The following is a 15,562-nucleotide window of genomic DNA, read 5'->3' on the forward strand; positions in this document are numbered from 1 at the left end:
AAAAAAGAAAGGCACATTGTGTAAATACCACCACATTTCACATTTCTACCATTCTCCCCTCTTCCTGAAATTCCCTGACATCCCTTTGTGCTCAACCTTCTCCCACCTGTAGCCCCTGAGAGCCACTGATCAGTTCTATGTCTTTCTTCTAGGAGGCCATATAAATGGAATCATTCATGGGGCACCTAGGTGGCTCAGTCAGTGGACTTTGGCTCAGGTCATGATCTTACCATGTGTGAGTTCGAGCCCCGTGTCAGACTTTGAGCTGACAGCTCGGAGCCTGGAGCATACTTCAGATTCTGTGTCTCCCTCTCTCTCTGCCCCTTCCTAGCTCGTACTCTGTCTCTCTCTCTCTCAGAAATAAACATTAAAAAAAATAAAAATTAAAAAATTAATGGAATCATTCATTATATACCTTTTTTTTGAGTCTGGTTCCTTTCATTTAGTAAAATGCATTTGAGATTCATTCAGGTTGTTGAGAAGATAGGTATTTTTTAAAAATTATTGCTGAGTAGGATTATTGCTGAGTAGTCCCCTATGACTGTGAGATCATACAGATGGTTCCCCACTTACAATGGTTTGACTCAATTGTTTTTTGACTCTATGATGGTGTAAAAATTATATGTATTCAGTAGAAACTATATTTTGCATCTTGAATTTGGATCTTTTCCCAGCTAGCGATATGTGGTACAATCCTCTCCCGTGAGGCTAGGCAGTGGCAGTGGACTGTAGCTGCTAGTCACCCACACGATCGTGAGAGTTAACCATCCGGAAACTTTTTTTTAAGGGTCATCCCACTCAACCTTTTCAAATACTGGATACACCTTTTAATAGGAAGTCTGTATTTCATCATAAACATAGAAGAAACTCACAATGCCCTTAGCTGAGTTATTTTCCAGAGAAGCAGTCTCTGTTTTCTTTTTCTTTTTTTTTTTTTTTTAACGTTTATTCATTTTTGAGAGAGAGAGAGAGACAGGAATGTGAGTAGGGGAGGGGCAGAGAGAGAGGGAGTCATAGAATCTGAAATAGGCTCCAGGCTTTCAGCTGTCAGCACAGAGCTCGACGTGGGGCTCCAACTCACAGACGGCGAGATCATGACCTGAGCTGAAGTTGGACGCTTAGCCAACTGAGCCACCTAGGCGCCCTCCAGCAATGTCTATTTTTGCATTGCATAGAGTATTGTAGAAACACTGCTTTTGGCAAATTTTATTTTATGTGGTCACATGCAAGTTTATCAGTCAAGGAGCTTACAGACTGGCAACTTTTGTCCTAACTTATGGTTGTACTTCTGTTAAAATAAATATGTGCACTTTCTCATGTGGTCTTGACAGACGCTCTGAGCAGGAGGTAAGCTACTATCACTAGTCCAATTTTACAAATAAGGAAACCACATCTAAGCAAAATGAAACACCTTTCCCAAAGTTGATACTTAGCAAGGGCAGAGCTTGGGCTCAACATAGACGTCCTGTCTTGAAATTTGCTGCAATTTCAGTGACAGCAGTCTCACTAAAAAACCACAAGTCAACACTAAGCAGTAAGTCCATGATCTCAAGCCATTGTTCATATTTTATCATATATAGCTCAAAAAGCTCATTTCTTCAATAATAGCTAGTATGAAGAACTCATTTAGAATTTATTTCTAAACCTCCGTTATTGAAAGTATCAACAAGTGCTTAAAGCGTTTGTTAGTGATTCTGTAACAGAAGCCACACAGTTTCTGAACAAATAATGCTTTTCAAAAAAACATTCTCTAGAATGTTTAACTGATGTGGCTTCTAACTTGAAAGACCATTCAGCGGATTTGCATCATGGCCAAAAAACAGAACTGGGGCGCCTGGGTGGCTCAGTCAGTTAAGTGTCTGGCTCTTGATTTCAGCTCAGGTCATGATCTCACATTTGGTGAGATCGAGCCCCATATCAGGCTCTGCTCTAACACTGCGGAGCCTGCTTAGAATTCTCTGCCTCTCTCTCCACCCCTCCCCCACTTGCATGTGCTTGCCCTCTCTTTCTCTCTCTTAAAAAAAAGAAAGGAAAAAATCATCTAGCCTAGTCTGGCTATAATGATTTCCATATGCTTTAAATAGGCATAAGCAGCTATAATAGAAGTCTCAGATGGGGCTATTAAACTATTTAGTCTTTAAAGTCAATAAACATTCTAGCAAACTCATATGCTTGCTCTTATTTTTTTTTTTAAAGGTGGTGAAGTAAAGAAGGCAATTAGAGACCATGATTTATTTAAAAGCTATTCATTCTACAAATATTAATCTAGTATGTACCAGTCACACAATCTAAGTGAATGTATCATTTTCTTATGTTAATAATGGAAATTAAGTTATGGTTAACATACCAGTGGCAATACCAAGCATACCTGAGGATACATGAAACCCCAAATATTAGTAGCTATAGAACACTAAAAATTTTTTTTGAATGTTTATTTATTTTTGAAGGAGAGAGAGACAGAGCATGAGCAAGGGAGGAGAAGAGAGTGAGGGAGACACAGAATAAGAAGCAGGCTCCAGGCTCTGAGCTGTCAGCACAGAGCCTGATTCAGGGCTTGAACTTACAAATGGTGAGATCATGACCTGAGCCAAAGTCAGACGCTTAACCGACTGAGCCACCCAGGCACCCCTGTTTTAGAACATTTTTTTAGATCAACTAATTCACTTTCTGAAGTATTCATGCCAAATCCTATAGATATCATTGTCTTAGGTAATTTTGTCAGAATTAAATCAAACTGTGTCGTGAATGTTTAGAGATGATGTAGACAGTGAACTTACTATGTCTGAAGAACCAGAGGAATGAGATAGAAAAGGGTGGTTGAGAGTAGAGGATGCAGGTGGTGGACAGTGAAGTGTAAGAAGCAAGGGCACCTAGAGTAATCGAAAGTTGAATGTAAATCCCATCACTTGCTTGCTCAAAAACCTTCAAATGCTGAGAACACCACCGATAGTTTCCTACCCAACAGCTACGAGTCCTCCTTTCCTTCCCTGCAGATAGAAGCCACTTCCCATCTCAAAGGGTGAAAATGCCATATACACACTTTCCTAGAATTCAGCGCAGCCAGGAGTTCACGCGTGTCTGGGTTCTGGTCAATTAGAAACGGGGATTTCTGCTAGAAGTTTCTGGAAAAGACTTTTGCACAGACTCCACCCACCTTTTCCAGGCCATTGAACATAATTTTGTAAGGATCTGATCCTTGGAACTGCTGCAACTATTTGAGCACTGTAAGAGGAGATATCCTGGGACAATACGAAGAGGTGTCACACACACTGAGAATGGCAGGCAGAAATATGATCCCATCCAGGGACCACACTTCTCATTTTGTGAAATGTTAAAAAAGTTTTCCTTGTTTAAGTCACTTTTAGTTGAGTATTTTGATGTTGCTACCTGCAGCTGAAGACATTCTAATGAATGCACGTTATTACTGCCTTAGGGCAACGCTGAAATTACTTCGTATAACTTATAAATGTTTCAAACTGAATAATCTGGCCCTCTCTGCCCTTCTAGTCTCATCTCTCACTTTTGCATTCTTTCTTTCTTTATTTCAATTCTCTAGCCGAAGTCCCTCTCTTTCCTTCTCAGGCTAGTTTCTAGCTGGAGCCACTAACTGGCCCCTACTGCTCATGCATTAGAACTTGGTGAGGGGTGCCTGGGTGGCTCAGGCGGTTAAGTGTCCGACTTTGGCTCAGGGCATGATCTCGCGGGTCGTGAGTTTGAGCCCCGTGTTAGGCTCAGTGCTGACAGCTCGGAGCCTGGAGCCTGCTTCGGATTCTGTGTCTCCCTTTCTCTCTCTGTCCCTCCCCTGCTGTTCTCTGTTTCTCTCTCTCTCTCAAAAATAAACAAACATTAAAAAAAAAAAGAACTTGATGAAATGTTACATCCTTCTAGAAACCTCTACTGACCACAGTATGTACATACACACAGAGCATGTATTTGCCACATTTATGAAGTCCCTAGATATCAACTTCCACGGTTATACCACATATTCCATTTTACTGTAACTGCTTAACAAATTGTCTAGACCATGCAGGTTGGGTTTGTGACTCTTGTTCATTACTGTATCCTATGAATCTGTATAGTACCTAGCAATCATATCTATGGAACACGTGAATGAAGCAAAATAATTTCAAAGATCAATTCAAAAAAGGCAAACATCTCAGTAGAAGAATACACAAAGACATGATAGGCAATTTCCAAATGGTTATAAACAGATTTTACAGCCCCTGTAACAATCAAGAAATGCAAATTAAAAAAATAATAATTTTCAGGGCACCTCACTGGCTCAGTCAATAGAGCGTGTGATTCTTGGCTGTGGGGTTGTGAGTTCAAGCCCCATGTTGGGTGTAGAGCTTACTTAAAAACACATTCATATGTGGGGCACCGGGGTGGCTCAGTCAGTTCGATATCCTACTTTGGTGCAGGTCATGATCCTGTGGTCTGCGAGTTCAAGCCCCACGTTGGGCTCTGTGCTGACAGCTCACAGCCTGGAGCCTGCTTCAGATTTTGTGTCTCTCTCTCTCTCTGACCCTCCCATGCTTGCACTCTGTCTCTGTCTCTGTCTCTCTCTCTAAATAAATAAATACTAAAAAAATTTTTTTAAATACATATGTACATAAAGGTATAAAAACAGAGTAATATTTTTCACCAACAGATTGACAAAATGAACAAAGATTCTTTCCATGTTGGGAATGCTGTAGTGAAATGGGTACTCTGATACAATGTCAGAGCAAGTGTAAATTGTATAAACTTTCTAACCATAAAATATCAACACTTAAGCTTGCCTACCATCTAACCCAGTAATTTATTTAGAATGCAGTCTAAGGAAATAATCAGGCAATGTACAAAGATGTTTGTATATGGATGTTCACCATAGTATTGTTTAACATTAAAAAACTGTAAGCAACGTAAATGTACACCCATTCAGAACTTGTGCACACACAGTGGGATTCTACAAAGCTTTAAAAAAGATGAGATACGGGGCGCCTGGGTAGCTCAGTCGGTTGAGCATCCAACTTCAGCTCAGGTCATGATCTCACAGTTCGTGGGTTCAGGCCCCCCATCAGGCTCTGTGCTGACAGCTCAGAGCCTGGGGCCTGCTCCGGATTCTGTGTCTCCGTCTCTCTCCGGCCCTCCCCTGCTCATGCTGTGTCTCTCTCTGTCTCAGAAATAAATAAAGCATTTAAAAAAATAAAATAAAATAAAATAAAAAAGATGAGAAGAAAAACCTAGATGTCTTGATCTGGATAAATGTTCATAATACGTGTTTGATTGAAAGAGCAAGTATCGAGTATTAGTAAATAATGATGCCATTTAAAATACATGTTAAAAATTAAATACCAAATTTAAAATAATTAAACCAGTTAATAAGTCGGTTGAAACACACTGTTAGAGAACATCTTGGACCAAGATGAACACGTCCAGCAACTAGTTTTGGAACTTTTCAGTCAGCCAATGTTCACTTTACATTCACAACAGTTAATCATAAAAAAGGCACACGTAAAGTAGGTCACTTAGGGTGAAAATTATAGCAATGTTTAGGATTACTGGGACCCTAATTTACACACACACAAAAAGATCTCGTTTTGCAACTTCTCAGCCACTGATGCTTATCTTACCTAACTCTTCCTATGTTTTGCCTCTTAAAAATGTATATATTTGGGGTGCCTGGGTGGCTCAGTTGGTTAAGCTTCCGACTTTGGCTCAGGTCATGATCTCATGGTTCATGGTTCGAGCCCCTTGTTGGGCTCTGTGCTGAGAGCTAGCTCAGAGCCTGGAGCCTACTTCAGATTCTGTGTCTCCCTCTCTCTCTCTGACCCTCCCTTGCTCATGCTGGCTGTCTCTCTCTCTCTCTCAGAAATAAATAAAACATTTTAAAAAATGTATATATTTATTTTACACTTAAGCAGATTTGATACAACTCTTCTTATGAAGAGAAATAAACTTCTAATAAAAAGGAAGAAATGCTTGTTTTTCATTTTCCTGTTGGACAGACAGCCTAAAAAGAGGGGAGAAATTTAAGATGTTAATCGAATAACAAAATGTGGGAAAAAAGAAGGATCTGGGTGCAAGCCACTTTCTTCGATCAAGCCTCCAAGTGAGAACCCCATTTTCACTCTCACTTGCGAGGTGCCAGCTGGCGTCAAGCCCTGGGTCTTTGGGGGATTCCTCAGCGTAAGGTTGCTTCTCAGTGCTCTCTCATCAGACTCAGGATTGAGTTTCTCAGCATTGATCTACGTGCTTTGCAGTTGCCCAAACTGCATCGCTGGTGTGTTCTTTCATTCTCTTTATCCGTGTTTGTTTATGTCTTAAAATAATGAGGACAACACACATCCTTTTCATGTTTTTATTAGAGGATTTGGAACAGAGTGGATAGAAATGTGTGTGTTTAACCTGCCATCTTGAAACAATAAAATGTGACCATCCGTGTAAAGTTGGGGGCACGGTCCCCCCGTCGATGCTGTCAGCAGCTATTATTTTTTTTTAATATTTTATTTATTTATGAGAGAGAGAGAGAGACAGCATGAGCAGGGGAGGGCCAGAGAGAGAGGGAGGCACAGAATCCGAAGCAGGCTCCAGGCTCCGAGCTGGCTGTCAGCACAGAGCCCGATGCGGGGCTCGAACCCACAAACTGTGAGATCATGACCCGAGCTGAAGTCAGACGCTCAACCGACTGAGCCACCCAGGCGCCCCAGCTGCTATTATTTTTATTAGTGGGACTTGTTCTCTTACATCTGGCTGCTTGGCCTGTCTCTTTTCTGGCTTGTCTTTCTCCTTGTCCTGTCTCAGCTTAGATACTTCCTAAGATTCTACTCTCTGACCTCTTACTGTGGAAGCTCATCAATGATTTGGATGGCACCCAAACATATACATTATCTCCTATTTCTTCTGGGGTACAGACTCATTTTCCAACAATCAGCGCAATCCTGACCTTAGCAAACCTCATAGGACTGAAGCTGACTTCCTCATCTATCCAACACAACTAGGGATCTGCGAATCTCTCTCTCTTTTTCCTTTGTCTTTCATTTTGGAATTGGCTTCACCAAATCCTTGAAGCCTTGAATCCTGGCTGTTAGTTCACATGTCTTATTTTCCCTCAACCTTTACAGTCAATCAAATTGTGCACCTTTCCTTTTGGAAATGGCTTTCATTTCCATCCTTTCCCCCCCACTGCTTGTCCGGTGAAAAAAATCTACTAGCCATTAAAGATTTCTTTCTAAAGGCCAATTCTTAATAATCACTAAATGAACTGAATCCTCAGTCCTTCCTTCTAACACTCACAGTCTCTCCACATTCCAGACAAGTTAAGAGTATTGTAGGCAATTGTTAATGGTAACAATCGTTAATTTGGCATTTGACCTTTGTTTATAAGTGACTCTCCAAAAGGCCAGAGGCATTGCTAATTTATTATTTTCCTGAAGCACAAATTCAAGTTCCACGTGCTATAAAGTTGGTAATAGGAAAAGTCACTTACTTATAAGTTGGCCTGGCCAACTGCCCCACAACCACACCTCATTCTGGCTTTGTTGTTTTCTGCTTATCATCATTGTCGTCAGCAATTTTTCTTAAAGTTCTGAAGGCATCATCTATATTTTCCCACTTTACTGTCTTTCAGAAGCGAAAGGATATGCTAGAAATGGCATTTGTGATTTTTGTTTTATAGACAGAACTCTCGTGTCAACGGTTGCTCTTCTTGCTGACCCTTGAGGCAGCCCTGTGCTTTCTGGTTTCCAGAGCCTTGCTTACATCGTTTGCTCCTGTGGTGATCTCATTGTATATTGCTCCCTAAGTAACCCCACCTCCAAAACCTAGTGGTTTAAAGTGATAATCATTAATTTGCTCACAAACGCGTTTACAGTTTGGTCAGGATTCTGACACAATAGCTTGTCTCTGTTTCATGTGATGTCTGCTGGAGTGGCTCAGTGTACACAACCTACTTCCAAGATGGCTCACTCATAAGGCTGCGGCTGGCGCGGGCTGTCATGGGGAGCTCAGATGAAGCGGGGCTGATGGGGTTTCAGGAGATGGCTAGGGCTTGAATTTCTTCCATGTGGGCCTCTCCAGGTGGCTGCTTGGGGTTTCTCATTACCTGAAAGCTGGGTTCCAAGAGGGAGGAAGCAGGAGTTACCAGACAGGATTATGTCTGGGCTCAGAATTCCCAGAAAGTCATTTCCTCCAAACTCTCTCCATCAAAGCAGAAATAGGCCCAGCTCAGATTCAAAGGGGAGGGCACAGAGCTACAACTCTTGACCGCAAGAGTGGCATTGCATGTACAAAACGGGGCCATGTGTGAAGACTAGTTACCACCACTTACCATTTGGCCACAACAATACATATCCCTCTCATATGAAAAAATATGCCTATCTCTTTATCGAAAATATGAAAATATGGGAGGGCCTGGGTGGCTCAGTTGGTTAAGCATCCGACTTTGGTTCGGGTCATGGTCTTCCAGTTCATGGGTTTGAGCCCTGCATCAGGCTCTGTGCTGACAGCTCAGAGCCCGGAGCCTGATTCAGATTCTGTGTCTCCCCCTCTCTCTGCCTCTCCTCTGCTCATGCTCTATCTCTCAATAATAAATACATGTTAAAAAAAATTTCTAAATATGAAAATATCCATCTCATTATATATCAGCTCATAGTCTAGGACAGGGGTGAGCAAACCACAGCATGAGGACCAAACCCGACCTGTGGACTATTTTTGCACAGCCCCTGTGATAAGAATGGTTTTTACATTTTTAAAGGGTTATAAAAAACAAAACCAAGACTATGTGGGAAGCGTCACATATGTGACCTGCAAAGCCTCAAATATTTACTATCTGGCCCTGTACAGAAAAAGTTTGCCAATCCCTGGTGTAGGATATCAGCTTTTAAATGGGGTCTACGTGTAGGTGTGTCTCCCGCAGATGTCATTCCTTGCCTATGGCTCCTCAGACATGAATTCTCCTGATCTGAAGACCAGTGAACTAAAGAGACAAAGTATCTGTCTCTCACATACTCAGCATCCAATGGTAAGGTAGGGACAGAAAACAATAGACCCTAGAAAGGTAGGTAGGGACAGAAAACCTATAATAGACACATTCAAAAAGGGGAGAGGCAGGGCACCTGAGTGGCTCAGTTGGTTAAGCATCCCACTTCGGTCATGATCTCACAGTTCATGAGGTCGAACCCCACATTGGGCTCTGTGCTGACAGCTCAGAGCCTGGAGCCTGCTTTGGACTCTATGTCTATTTGTCTCTCTCTCTCTCTCTCTCTGCCCTTCCCCTGCTTACACTCTCTCTCTCAAAAATAAATAAACATTAAAAAAAAATTAAACAACAACAACAAAAGGGTGGGGGGAGAGGGGCACCTGTGTTGCTCAGTGGAGTGTCCAATTTTGGCTCAGGTCATGATCTGGGGGTTCCACATCATTGGAGTTTGAGCCCCACATCGGGCTTGCTGCTGTCAGCAAGTCAGTGGAGAGCCTGCTCTGAGCCTCTGTCTCTCTCTCTGCCCCTCTCCTGCTTGCACTCTCCCCCCAGATAAATAAATACAAAAAGGTGAGAAAAGGAGAGGGACACGGAAAGTGACCTATAGCAATTCTGAAATCCAGCTGGTCAAATGACATCGGTTCCTTCATTCGGCTCACTCCTGCTCTTTGGAAAGGATTCTCAGGGGCTTTATGCTCCATCTTGAGTCATCTCCCTTTTGAAAACAGCCCATCATCGCAGATGAGTGGCTTCCTCAGCCTGCTTCCTGTCTGTAAATTTGAAGCTCCAGAGGCCTCTTTTCATGATGAACAGGCTCTATTTCAGTGAAAGCTAGTAGAGATCCTTTAAAAGCCATAGGTTTCTTATACTTTAAGTTAGCATCGTGTCTCTTAGGCAAAAGCCATACTCCTATTTCTTTCCAAGGGAGGCCCTTCTCGCATTGGGCCAGATGGTGTGGGCAACGCCATCCAGATTCTCATAAGCCCTGCTATCTAATTGAAAGGATCTATGAGGTACCACGTTAATCTTTCTGAGTCATCAATTTATCTATTGCTGCATCACAAGTTACCCAAACTTAATGGCTTAAAACAGCAATCTGTTGTCTTCTCACAGACTCTGTTGATTCAAAATCCAAGGCTCTGCTTAGCATTTGCCTCAAGGTCTCTCAAAGGTTGCAACCAAGGTGTCAGCTGGGTCTGTGGTTTTGTTTTAGTCAACTCACGCTACCATAAGAAAATATAGTTCTGTAGGTTCACAAGTCCAAGATCAAGGTGCCAGACAGTTTAGTTCTTGGTGAGGGGCTTCTTCCTGGCTTGGGGATGCCCACCTTCTCACTGTATCCTCACACTGGCAGAAAACAGAAGCTCTGATGTCTAGTGAGGACACTAATCCCATCATGGGGGCTCCATTCTCATGACCTCATCTAAACCAAATTACCTCCTGAAGTCTCCAATACCATCACATTGGGGATTAGGGCTTCATTATATGAATTTGGGGGCGATACAAACATTCAGTCCATAACAGGTGTCACCTAAGGCTGCACTTAGGGAAGATCCACTTCCAAGCTTGTTGCTGGCAGGATTCAGTTCCTTGTGGTTGTTGGATTGAAAGTGCCATTTCCTTGCTGGCACTTGGATGGAAGCTCCCACTGCTCCTCGTGACAAGGGCCGCTCCCTAGGGCCATTGGCATCACAGTGGCTGGCATCCATGAAAGGTGGCAAGTGAGAGAGCAAACAGGGTGTGTAAAAAGGGAGCCACGGTCTGTCTGTAATCTGATCTTAGAAGTGATGTCCATCACTTTTGCCATTCTCTATTCATTAAAAGCAAGCTCACGTTCATGGGGAGGGGTTTACACAAGGGCTTGAATACCAGGAGGTAGGGATCATTGGGGGCCATAGTGAAGGCAGCCTACTTCAGGATCTTTGAGCTGTACCTTGGCTTGAACTTCACCTAAGGCCGTATTTTTTTTTTTAAATGCTGATTTATTTTTGAGAAAGAGAGAGAGACAGAGTGGGAGCAGGGGAGGGACAGAGAGAGAGGGAGACAAAGGATCTGAAGCAGGCTCCAGGCTCTGAGCTGTCAGCGCAGAGCCTGACATGGGGCTTATACTCAAGAACCACTAGGCCACGATCTGAGCCACCACCCAGGGGCCCCAAGGCCATATTTTCAAGATCACACCCTGGATTTGACCTTTGCCCAGCATTTGGGCAAACTACAAGGCCATTTTGTATTTTGAGAGTTTTGTCCTCTGGAAAAACTAGGAATGACAGTTCTATTTCAAATCCAGCAAGTCCTGGCTTCTTTATGTTTCGTCCAAATTCTGATAAAAAATTGGACACTTCCTTTTTTTGGGGGGCCCCTCTCACTTGTCTTGTACTATATTGTAAGTATCTGAAAAAAATTCTTCACTCTTTTTTTTCCTGTTTTTTTAAATGTTTATTTTTGAGTGAAAGAGAGAGCAAATAGGGGGAAGGGCAGAGAGAGAGGGAGACACAGAATCTGAAGCAGGCTCCAGCCTCTGAGCTGTCAGCACAGAGCCCGACACGGGGCCCAAACGCACAAACAGTGAGATCATGACCTGAGTCGAAGTCGGATGCTTAACTGATTGTGCCACCCAGGTGCCCCTCAACTTTTTTTTTAAGTTTATTCATTTATTTTGAGAGAGCGAGAGAGAGCCAGTGGTGGAGGGGCAGAGAGAGGGAGAGAAAGAATCCCAGGCAGGCTCCGCACTGTCAGTGCAGATATGAGGCTTGAACTCCCAAACAATGAGATCATGACCTGAGCCGAAGTCAGATGCTTGACCAACTGAGCCACCCAGGTGACCCAAGAAATTCTTCAACCTTTTCAACATCTGTCCAAATATCTACTTAGCCAGACCCACATGTTCATTAGGTATCTTTTCTATCTTTCATGTAACAACAAGCTTGTTTAGCTAATTGTTTTTCCAGTAGATAAATCTGGCCCCTCTCCAGCCTGTTATAACAGTACTCACTGCGCCTTAGTAATGCTCTTCACTAATAGATTCCTCAGAGTTCTTCCAGCTTCCATCCTCCACCTGGTCCCAAAGCCACTGTCAGTTTCAGGTTTCTATACACCAGGACCTTACCTCTAGGTATGCACTTATGTTTTAGTTATCTATTGCTGGATAAGAAGCCACCTTCAAACTTAGTGTTTTACTTTTATTTTATTAAAAAAAATTTTTTTTACATTTACTTATTTTTGAGAGACAGAGAGAGACAGAGCACAAGTGGGGGAGGGGCAGAGAGAGAGAAGGAGAAACAATCCGAAGCAGGCTCCAGGCTCCAAGCTGTCAGCACAGAGCCTGACATGGGGCTCAAACTCACGATCTGTGAGATCATGACCTGAGCCGAGTCGGATGCTCAACCAACTGAGCCACCCAGGCGCCCCTAAATTTAGTGTTTTAAAACAACAGCATTTACTTTTTTGCTAACAGTCTTGCAGTTTGGGCATGACTCTGAAGACAGCTCATCCCTCTTCTGTGTGGCGTCAGCGGGAGCAGCTCAATCAGGGCTGGAGTATCCACTTCCAAGAAAACTCACTCAAAAGGCTGGCAATTGGTACCAGCTGTCCCCTGAGACTTCCGCTGGAGCTGTGAGTCTGAGATGTAATTCTCTTCCATGTGAGCCTTTCCACGTGGCTGCATGGGCTTCCACAAAAGATTGGAGGGAAGTGATCGAATCTCACAACTATTTAGGAGGTGAAAATCAAGAGGATGTTGCACAACGATGTGAATATATACTCCACACTGCTGAACTGTGCGCTGAAGAATGGCAAATACTGTTTTGTGTCTTTTTTAAAGCCACAATTATAAACTAATTAATAAAATCAGGGGAAGATGATGATGGCCTGGAGGTGAGTGGGGTGGGGGAGGGAGAGAGAGGTCAAGGATGACAAAACTCTAAAACATAGCCTCTGGCCTCAAGAACTTTTTGGGTCTAGCCGAGGATGCAAAAGTGTTAACAGATACTAACAACTCATGTGGTAGATACTGTAGCTTTCTGTTGCAGTGCTAACATAGGCACAAAACCCATGCCATGCAAACTACCTCAAAATAGATCTTTAATGTCTGCAATTCCCAGAGACAAACATTTAAGATGTAATTATAGGTTTGGATTTCTTAAAGCAAGCCTCAAAATGAACACTGCCAGAGAAACAGATAAGTAATAAAACTACAGGTGCGTACAACATTTCCCTTTCAATCTAGTCTGTAACCTCGTAGGCTAGAAGCAAAGCGGTAAAGTGGTGGGCAGGAGAGAAAGCAGATGTTTCGTGGTCATTAGCCCTACTTTCCTAGGATATAAAATCCCTTTGTTGTCTTGTAGCTCGGAGTGTGTTTGGAAACTAGTACTACTCAGATCTCACTTTTGAAACTTTCTTTCTTTGAGGCAGTAAACAGGTCAGAAAGATCATTTATATCCTGAATGATCTCTTTCCCCTAAGTTTTATAAACAGCCAAAGTCTATTTACAGATTTTCATTGGGTTTTGTTCGTACCCTATGACCCTATTTTTCTTCCAGGTAAGTCTACGCCATTCTTCATGGAAAGGACAGAAAACAGGATCTCTCTTTTTGTGGCATATGACCCCCATCCCCACATACTTTTCTGAAAACACCCTGAGTGTCGTGCTTACCATGGAGGTATGTTCTAGGCCTCCCTTCTGTATTGTTAATTGCCCGATGTGTTAGGTGGACTGGCCGAGGGGTGGGATTTTTTATTTTTGAAATCTCATCAGTTGTCTCCTTCCACACAAGCTCTCTATCTAGGGTCTCCCCCTGCAAAATAACGACTGAAGACCACTACCACGACTCTGCTAGTGCCCTTGTGGTGACTCTCCAGCCTGAGATGCCTCCCCTAACTCAGTCCCTTCTGCAGGATCTTGGAAGGATCTGATAACGTCATTCAAGCCTGAGAATCAATGATTTAATGTGTTCATTCATTCAAAAATAATCATGGAGTGCCTAGTATGTGTTAGGCAGTGTCTAGATGTTCGGAACACAACAATGAACAAATCAAGATGCTCTCATTGCCCTTATTTTCATTTTTGATAAAAATGAGGTTTTTAACTGTTAACAATGGACAAAGTGCTGGCTTGGCTTAAAGACAAAGGAATCAGGTTCTCCATTTGGAATTAAGCCACATTTCCCTGGGTGGGGGTAGGGGAGGTTCTGCCAGCATCCTGGAATCCTACATCTTCCACCTACTCATAAGTGGAGTCTGACTGGAACCATCAATGACTAGATCAATTGTCACTTTTCTTGGGCCTTTGCCAGGCTCCAGCAAGACAATGTCTTTCTGTGGGGTGTATTCGGTAACAGGCAGTGGCCAAGGAGGGCAAAGTGCTGGCAGTATCGGTGGCAAAGGGGCCAAGACCACCACTCAGCCATTGATCAGGAAGACATCGCCCCCTCGTGGTTCCTTATGTAACTGAGGGAGGGATTGGGAATGGACCCGGCTGTGCACGTTTACTGATTAACTGTGGCCCTTGCCTCTGCAGGACTCCTATTGCAATTTCAAGATTCTTGGCTTATTTTCATCAAGCATACACATCCACCCTCTCCTGCCACAGAGAGACATGACATCAGGACAGCAATTAAATCTATTTATCAAAATCTTCAGAGTCCCTCTACTCCCCAACCCAAGGAAAATCCAATGGGTAAATCGAATTATCACCAGTCTTTTTTTTTTTTTTTTTGGTCATCATGCTCTGAATACGAGTGTTTTCTTTGCTTTCTACAATTTCAACCAGGATCCCTCATTATGTTGCCCTGGAGTTGTTTTGGGCATCTGTCTCTAGGACACCAGTTTAAATTCCCTAAAAGCAGGAGTCTTATCTTCACTTCCAGCCCCATCCCACTCCCAGCAGCACTTAAACCAGTATAGGGTGAAGAATGTGTGTGTGTGTTGGGGGGGGTGCAGAGAGAGATAAACAGTGAAGCAAGCAAATAAATAGAAATTGTGATTGGTGCTGGGCTGGAAAGGAAAAGCATGCTGTGCGAGAGAATTCCTGGGCGTGGGAAGTGAGGGAGAACCTACTGATATAAGCAGTTTAAAATTTATGTGTTTATGATACAGGAATGGAGAAGCTCTCTATGACCCCGGAAAAATGGAAATTTCCTTAATAATAATGTTAGCTTCCATGTACTGTCGACTGAAACCGGGCAGGAACGGGTGCTGGGTGCTGGGTGCTGTAGCTCTACCAACCTTCAATCTCCTCTGATTGCAACCCCCTGGGAGGTAACTCTAACTAGTCCCATTTCACAGGTGAGGAAACTAGAGGTTGGTGCATAAATAGGCGTGGTGGGCTGACCTCCCGGAACGCCGAGCCCTTTCTTCTTCAAGTTGCTTTGAACCTCTGAAGACCATCTGTGTTGGCCACAAGTTCGGCGGGCTGTGAGGGACATTCACTTAGCCAACAAATATTTATTGATAGGTAGACAGGAGGCCCTATATACCAGGTAGCGAATTTGAATGACCGTGGGATTATAAAGATAAACAGGGCACGGTGTGGTCTAGCAGGAAGGCTCTCCAGAAGAGTAAGGGAGGCAGCCAGGTAAACAATTCCAGAAAGGTCTGATAAGG

The sequence above is a fragment of the Crocuta crocuta genome, unplaced genomic scaffold (assembly GCF_008692635.1).
Source record: "Crocuta crocuta isolate KB4526 unplaced genomic scaffold, BGI_CrCroc_1.0 scaffold140, whole genome shotgun sequence".
NCBI lineage: Eukaryota > Metazoa > Chordata > Mammalia > Carnivora > Hyaenidae > Crocuta > Crocuta crocuta.